Source organism: Bombina bombina, chromosome 3 (assembly GCF_027579735.1).
Source record: "Bombina bombina isolate aBomBom1 chromosome 3, aBomBom1.pri, whole genome shotgun sequence".
NCBI classification, from domain to species: domain Eukaryota; kingdom Metazoa; phylum Chordata; class Amphibia; order Anura; family Bombinatoridae; genus Bombina; species Bombina bombina.
In genome coordinates, this window is record NC_069501.1 from 993051128 (window position 1) to 993060728 (window position 9601).

The window sequence follows — 9601 nt, forward strand, 5'->3', positions numbered from 1 at the left end:
CTGGAGAGCTCTAAGGATTGCACTAAGTTCCAGTATATTTATGGATAACCACACCTCCTGAGGAGACCCAGACGGCACCCCAGCATAATAGGGTGGCATCTTTGAAAATTACTATTCACACTGGCCCAAGAAAGTAGGCCCCCTGAACCAACAAATGGTGAGGCTGCCACCAAGTTAGGGAATGTCTTGTCCTGCGATCTAACAGGATCTTCTGAGACAGATCCTTTTGATCCTCATTCCATTGATGTTGCATATGCAATTGGAGGCCCCAAAGAAGAAATCTGGCAAATGGAACTGCGTCTGAGGTAGCAACCATGAGACTGACAACTTCCATGCACTGAGCTACAGAAGAGAGGATTCCTCTGCAAAACGGCACAGGCCTGTGCAACTGATCTGTCAGGGACAAACATAAAGTCACTGAATTGATTATGAACCCCAGAAGAAACACATGGGACTGAGAAGTTAAGGAGCTTTTTCGAAGATTAATTTTTCAACTGTGAATTTGTGTGACACAACCAGATGAAAAAAGGGAGCCTGATAGTTAAAACCTCTTTTCAATAAAGGATGCTAAGAGAACTGAGAAAATTTGATAATAGAAGTAAATTGGAATGCTCTCTCTGAGGCCCGATGATTGAAAGTGCCAAGAGGTGGCAAGATGTTCAAAAGGGATCAGCATTGCTCAGAGGCGTTTTAATATACATCTCAATGAGTGGCGATGTTTGTTATATATTCCACATCATCTCCACCTACATTGATGATGTAAAGTAAAGAATCCCTTTTAAATATATCACCAAACCTAATCAACATACCTATGAATTCCTAAACCGACATAACCCCTAACCACAATAAACTCCCTACACTACTTGATGCCCTAACCGCCAATTCCCTATTGCAAACTACCCCTACACTACATAACCCCCTAACCACCAATACCCCACTGCAAACTATCCTAGACTACTTAACTCCCTAAACGCCAATACCCCACCACAAACTACCCCAACACTACTTAACCCCCTAAGCACCAATACCCCTTGGCTAACTTCCCCTGCACTACTTAATCCCATAACTGTCAATACCCCACCACAAACTACCCCTACACTACGTAACCCCCTAACTGCCAATACCACATCGCAAACTATACCTACACTACTTAACAACCTAACAGCTAGCACCCCCCAAGACCCCTAAACTAAGACTCCCTAAGTTGCACAAAATAAAAAACACTACCATTACCAAAAATTAAAAATTGCCAAAAATAAAAAAAACCCAACCAATAAGCCTATTCTAAAATGAATGCCCCCTTTAAAAAAGTCCACCCCTAAAAAAACTATACTAACACTAAAACCTACTCTAAAAATAGCCATAAAAATGGAACTTGACAGGCAGTACCCTAGTTGAAGTAATCAGCACTTGCATCCAAAATACCCTATACTAAAACCAAAGTAAATCCCACCCTACGAAAAAAACACCTACTCTAAAAATTGCCCTGATCTAAATCCTAATCTACATTCTGTGCCAGAGTTTACGTCCCCACTTTTCAACAAAGAATACCAAGAGAACTAGAAAAATTTGATAATAGAACTAAATTAGAATGCTGTTTAAAATTGCATGCTTTCTCTGATGCCCGGATGATTAAAAATGCCACGAGGCGGCAAGATATCAAGAGGCTTTTAATTATACATCTGAATGGGTGGTGATGCTAGCGATATATTCCAAGCAGCATCCCTACCTACATTGACGATGTAAAGTAAAGGCTCACTTTTAAATATATATCACCAAACGTAATCAACATACTTATTAACCCCTAAACAGACATAACCCCTGACCGCAATAAACTCCCTACACTACTTAACCCCCTAACCGCCAATATTCCACTGTAAACTACCCATACACTCAGTGGAGGCTCCTCCATAGGCGCACGTGAACCCCCAAGAGACAAAAGGAACCCCCAAGAGACAAAAGAAAAACATTTTTTTGCTGAATAAAATATAATTTTTCCAATAGCCCTCCTATTGGAAAAATTATATTTAATTACTCACCAAAAAAAGTAAAAAGCAAGACTGTGTTTTGAATTATTATTTTTTTTTTAAAAACTTTTAAACCGCACGTGCAGTAGAGCCTAGATGCCTGGCATATTCCCTCTGCACTTTATTCATGTGCCTGCAGGCGCAGCTCCAACCTAGCCCCTATACTTGCCTAACCGCACAGTTCAGCCTGTGCGAGTGAGATGCCTACGTCATAATTGAAGTCACACGATGCCGAGAGTATGCTCACACTGGCCATGAATAGCACAGGCAGGGGCGGAACAACCAGTGTCTCAACATCGCGGCTGCGACTGAGCCCTGGAGGTCCACAACTCTGGGAGGGGCCTGTTGTTGCTCCTGGCTTGCAATGCTGCCCAGCAGATTTAATAACGGCTACCGCTTCTGGAATTACGGTGCATTTTTACAGGTAGCTGTTCTGCTGCATAGAGGCCCGTGGTAGTGATGCCCCCACCCTGTAAAGCAAAATAGTTTAAGTTAAGAGCACCCTGCCATACCTCCAGGAATCATGTAATTTGAGTGCAAATACTTTTTTTTAAAAAAACTATAAACAAACTTAGCAAACAAATTAAAAACAAAATTGAGGCCTCTCTAAGAACCTGCAGATACCTCAGAGAGATGTTCCGTCTGGTCTACGGGCTTGAGGTGTGTTTTTTATTTTTTGTCTGAAAAAAAGTAAACATAGAATATCGGTGCATTCTAAAATGGCTATACGATAACACATTGCCATAATTGAATGTCATTGCTGGGTAAATCAAAGCAGTTCAACTTCACAAACGGAAATATTATAGTTTATTAGGGAAGAACAGTTACTAGTTCAGAGGCAAACATTTAAAAGTTCACTCAATATATATAATGATAGGGAAAAAGACACAATTTTACTCGTCCTCTGCAATGTTTTATTCGACTGGGGCTAGTTGAAAAATGAAGCCTTCTAATAATGGGAGTGAAGATCAGCAGATGATGTTGAGCAATTGATGATTTTGGCAGAAGCAGGACAACTACTTAGGAATAACAGTGTGAGTACTCACGTAAAATTAAACCAGTTTGAGTTTGTATGGGATAAATAGGCTTCAATGCTACACAGGAACTCTGTACACGTGTGCTTGTTATTGCCTTTGTTATTATTGCATTCATCTAAAATGTCATCAGACTTTGAACAAAACCCACATAACTGCACATTTACTAAAATTAGTGGCGAATTAGGAAACTTCCCAATATATCAATGCACCCAGGGGAGTTAATCTTCCTTCCCCAGGGTAAAAAGAAAACCTTTACAGAAATAAAGTTTAGATGTTTATATATATATATGTCACTATCGAAGAAAAGAAAGTAACTCCTAGTCCAGCACAATGGTATCTCACAAAATTGAACTGAAAGATTAAAAGATCAAACCCTCAAGTATATGAAAGCAGACACATAGAGAGAAAAAAACATTAAGGATATATGTTTATCATAAATCAAATCATAAAGTTATATACATGTATTATATGGCAAACAAATAATTCATCCGGATATTCCCTTGTAAATGAAAAAAGTCAAAAATGGTGTTAACCCTTATTAGAGGCCTCTATGATAGGGTGTAAACTAAAAGTTCATTGGCTATAATTCTCAGCCAAAGATTACATCTTCATAAGGTCTCCAAAAATATATCTATTGCACTTGATATACTGAAAAGCAAAACCAAGTTCATTTGATTGTAGAAAATATAAGGAGCTGAACCAGGACAGCAATTCCAACAATCCAAAGTGCTCTTAATAGCGTATCTTTAATAGTGAATAACAAGGATAAGGCAATTGTGTAAGCTTGATTGCAGTGATTTTCTATGCACCTAGGCTTTTGCTCAAAGCGGCGTTTACAACTTTCATGTGTACTTGTGCTTGTAGAGAGTAGAGGCCCGTGGTAGTGATGCCCCCACCCTGTAAAGCAAAATAGTTTAAGTTAAGAGCACCCTGCCAGGAATCATGTAATTTGAGTGCACATACTTTTTTTAAAAAAAAACTATAAACAAACTTAGCAAACAAATTAAAAACAAAATTGAGGCCTCTCTAAGAACCTGCAGCTGTCCTGGTTCAGCTCCTTATATATTCTACAATCAAATGAACTTGGTTTTGCTTTTCAGTATATCAAGTGCAATAGATATATTTTTGGAGACCTTATGAAGATGTAATCTTTGGCTGAGAATTATAGCCAATGAACTTTTAGTTTACACCCTATCATAGAGGCCTCTAATAAGGGTTAACACCATTTTTGACTTTTTTCATTTACAAGGGAATATCCGGATGAATTATTTGTTGCCATATAATAAATGTATATAACTTTATGATTTGATTTATGATAAACATATATCCTTAATGGTTTTTTCTCTCTATGTGTCTGCTTTCATATACTTGAGGGTTTGATCTTTTTAATCTTTCAGTTCAATTTTGTGAGATACCATTGTGCTGGACTAGGAGTTACTTTCTTTTCTTTGATAGTGACAATTAAATTATTAACTCTCCTTGCACAAGTGGGAGGCTATTTTTTGGGGGGTTCTTACCCCATCTCCCTTCCACTTTTCTGGCTCACATTACTTAGGAATGTAGTGCTGATACATTATTTCAATATATATATATAAACGGTTTATATTAAATTATCCATTACAACTCCAAATAACTGTCTTAAAAAAAAATGACAGCTCCAATAAACGCTACATTTTAAAATGAATCCAGATATTCCGAAATACGTTGTATACAGGGAAGTACCTAAGCTCCCCTACAATTAATGCTGGCGACAAATTATTGGGATACCATTTGTTGGGATGGTGGGAGCCTGGGATATCTTAGTTAAGTTTAAAAAGCTAGTTTAAAAGTCAGTTACAAAATTAAGACTTATTAAGCAGGCCCCCTTTTTTTGTATTGTGAACCCCCATTTAAATAACCCACGAGCCGCTACTGCCTCCACTACTTAACCCCCTAACAAAAATTCCTTGAGAAGGGCATTTTCAGCTTTTTTGCACCACAAAATATAAAATGTTTAAAAAAAATCCTTATCTAAAATCCCTATCCTAAAAAAAAAAAAATTCTAAACAAAAAAAACATTTAAAAAAATCCCTGGCGCTAAAGCTCAAAAGTACTCACCAATTTGAATTCAGTGGCTCCTTAGGTGCACAGCTATGGTAGCTCTCCTTTTCTGTCTTCTCCTCTGTCCACTTCAATCCGATGTCCACTTCAATCCTCCATGTTCCACTCGATCCGTCTTCTTTTTTTTCCATCCAATGTCATCTTCATGCTGTCCCTGCAGCACGCAGAAGATTGAATGCAAAGTTCCCCCTTATATAAAGGCGCCATTGCATTTCTATTGGCTGATTTTCTAATCCAAATTCAAATCAGCCAATAGAATGAAAGCTTTTTCTATTGGCTAATTTGGATTTGAAGAAAAAAAAGGTTAGGGGGTTAATGGGGTTTTATGACAAATTGGGTTTAATAGTGTAGCAGGATTAGGTTGCGCTGGGGAAAAAGGTGCATAAGGTGTTGATAGTTAAGAGGAACATTATATGTACATTTAATGGTTTAATGATATGCTTTTTCTTCTTTAATGCATATTATTTTAAGTATTGTAGTAGTTTTAAACAGCTGCATTTTTTTGAGTGTTAATTAAAAAAAATATTAAATTACAAAAGTCAGTAGCCGACACGTCAAAACATTATGCAGTTAGGTAAAACTATAGTCGCCACTACATTTATAACATATTTGTATAGCGAAAAATATTAATGTTTAAAATACATAGCATCGCATTATACAATAGGATACATATAAATGATACATTGTATATACATATATTGACATAGTTCCTATAGTTTTAAAAGAAAGGGTTTTTTGTGTCTTTATTAGTAAGGTAGATCACAGACATGACATAGATGTAGGAGTTAGCTGGGTGCTCCATGGGCGTAACCTGCATTTTACTTCAAAAACATTGCCAGTAGTGTGATATATTCCAAGCACTGCCCTGCAGGTTAGGTACAGGTATTCAGCCATATTTGTCAGTGGCAGATTTTCCAGTGTGAGGCATGTAGTGTAGGTATAGTAAAAGTAAGGTTACAATGTATTTTTGTTTCAGAGAATACAATGGGGCACATCGATAAATGCTTGTGCAATGCCACCCCCTGCACATTTGCGGCCAATAGGCTGCTAGCAGAGGGTATCAATCAACCGATCGTATCAGATTGCTGTCCGCCGCCTCAGAGGGGGCAGACGAGTTAAGGAGCAGCTGTCTTAAGACCGCTGATTCTTAACTCCTGTTTCCACAAGCCTGAAGGCTTGCACGAAAACAGGTGCATTCAGGCCTTAATAAATCGGCTACAATGTCTTTGCTGATATTGCAGACGAGTGATGATGTGGGCGGACTTTTGCTGAAGCCACAATCGGTATTTCTTCCTATGGGAGACACATTGGCACTTGTAGGCACAGCAAGATTGAACCCATTTTTTTAGTTTTTAATATCGGGGCATGAATCATGACAGAAAAAAATTGGGTTTCATGTTCATTAAAGTATCAGAGATAGACTTAGGCAAATAAGCAGTACGAAGCATATATAGTGAACCCGAAGAGAAGAAAATGCACAGCTGTAAAACTGATTACCCCTTAAGAGGGAAATAGTTACATTCATAAGGTCCTGTCAAATAAGTGCAGGTAAACTGTGAAAAAACTGTGCAAGGCTTGCACTATAAATAGCACAGTACATAAAGGGTTAAATATAATTTGTACCCCAAATTTAAAATCAAGCTCTGTTAATCAAAGTGCCTTAACACCTCCACCAGTCCTTTCACAGAGCCTTTTTTCATGGTGAATAGGTTACAGCAACACAGGAATAGAAAAAGGATTATATGTCAGAAATGGCGCGCTAAAAAGCTTGCTAAAATTGTTAACCCTTAGCACACCTATGCTATGGTGAATGCTAGAGCCAATAACTTGTAGGGAGATTTAGCACAGGGGAAGGAATATTCACTGGGCTAGATTTTATGAGTGGAGTGGTAAGTAAGCACTTTGCGCGCGTCGGGTTGCTCGAGTATTACAAGTTGAAAGTAAAAAAGTTTCACTCACACTCTAACCCGATGAGCAAAAGAAACAAACTTCAAATATCGCAACTGCATTAACGCATTCCCCATGGACTTTAATGGAGTGGGAAAAACACCTATACTCACGCGCAAACCCGATCGCATTTTACCAAGTGCACTAACCCGACATGAAATAGGAATGTTTCACATTACAGTATTCTTCACATAGCAGAATATGTTATTTTTATTCTTGTAAAAATAAATTATGCTTATCTGATAAATTATTTTCTTTCGGAATGATGATGGTCCACAGTCCTCCATAACTTATGGGATATATTTTCCGCCACTATGAGGAGGTCAAAAACCTATATCAGAGCTTAACATCCCTTCCATCTCTCTCTAGTTTAACGTATAGACGAGTAGAGAATAGGAAACATATACACCTAGATTACGAGTCTTGCGTTAGCCTTAAAAAGCAGCGTTGAGGGGTCCCAATGCTGCTTTTTAACGCCCGCTAGTATTACAAGTCAGGCAGGAAAGGGTCTACCGCTCACTTTTTTCCGCGATTTTAGCTTACCGCAAATCCCCTTACGTCAATTGCGTATCCTATCTTTTTAATAGGATTTGCCTAACGCCGGTATTACGATTGCCTGAAAAAGTGAGCGGTAGACCCTCTCCTGTCCAGACTCTTACCGCATATAAACGTCAGTAGTTAAGAGTTTTATGGGCTAACGCCGTAACATAAAGCTCTTAACTAAAGTGCTACAAAGTACACTAATACCCATAAACTACCTATTAACCCCTAAACCGAGGCCCCCCCTACATCGCAAACACTATAATAAAATTATTTAACCCCTAATCTGCGGACCGGACATCGCCTCCACTTTAATAAATGTATTAACCCCTAAACCGTCGCAATCCCGCCTCGCAAACACTAGTTAAACTTTATTAACCCCTAATCTGCCGTCCCTAACATCGCCGACACCTACCTACATTTATTAACCCCTAATCTGCCGCCCCCAACGTCGCTGCTACTATATTAAATTTATTAACCCCTAAATCTAACCTTAACCCCCCTAACTTAAATATAATTTAAATAAAACGAAATTAAATTACTACTATTAAATAAATTAATCCTATTTAAAACTAAATACTTACCTATAAAATAAACCCTAAGATAGCTACAATATAAATAATAATTACATTGTAGCCATTTTAGGGTTTATTTTTATTTTACAGGCAACTTTGTATTTATTTTAACTAGGTACAATAGTTATTAAATAGTTATTAACTATTTAATAACTACCTAGCTAAAATAAGTACAAAAGTACCTGTAAAATAAACCCTAACCTAAGTTAAAATTACACCTAACACTACACTATAATTAAACTAATTACCTAAACTACCTACAATTAATTACAATTAAATAAATTAAATTACGAAAAAAATCAAACACTAAATTACAGAAAATAAAAAAAGAATTACAAGAATTTTAAACTAATTACACCTAATCTAATCCCCCTAATAAAATAAAAAAGCCCCCCAAAATAATAAAATTCCCTACCCTATACTAAATTACAAATAGCCCTTAAAAGGGCCTTTTGTGGGGCATTGCCCCAAAGTAATCAGCTCTTTCACCTGAAAAAAAAATACAATACCCCCCAACATTAAAACCCTCCACCCACACACCCAACCCTACTCTAAAACCCACCCAATCCCCCCTTAAAAAACCTAACACTACCCCCCATCCAGACCGGCAGAAAGCTTCATCCAGGCGGCATCTTCTATCTTCATCCTTCCGGAGCGGAGCAGGTCCATCTTCAAGACATCTGACGCAGAGCATCCTCTTCATCTGACGGCCTACGACTGAATGACTTGTCCTTTAAGTGACGTCATCCAAGATGGCGTCCCTTGAATTCCGATTGGCTGATAGAATCCTATCAGCCAATCGGAATTAAGGTAGGAAAAATCCTATTGGCTGATGCAATCAGCCAATAGGATTGAAGTTCAATCCGATTGGCTGATCCAATCAGCCAATAGGATTGAGCTCGCATTCTATTGGCTGTTCCAATCAGCCAATAGAATGCGAGGTTAATCCTATTGGCTGATTGCATCAGCCAATAGGATTTTTCCTACCTTAATTCCGATTTGTTGATAAGATTCTATCAGCCAATCGGAATTCAAGGGACGCTATTTTGGATGACGTCACTTAAAGGACTAGTCATTCAGTCGTCGGCCGTCGGATGAAGAGGATGCTCCGCGTCGGATGTCTTGAAGATGGACCCGCTCCGGAAGGATGAAGATAGAAGATGCCGCCTAATCTAATCCCCCTAATAAAATAAAAAAGCCCCCCAAAATAATAAAATTCCCTACCCTATACTAAATTACAAATAGCCCTTAAAGTGAAGGTCAATTTCTGCCATTCGCAATACACTGTTTTAAACCTTATCTTCAAATTATTAAAGTCGCTGAGTTTATATTTATAAATAACTAATCCATTTAAAATAAAACATATATATAAAAT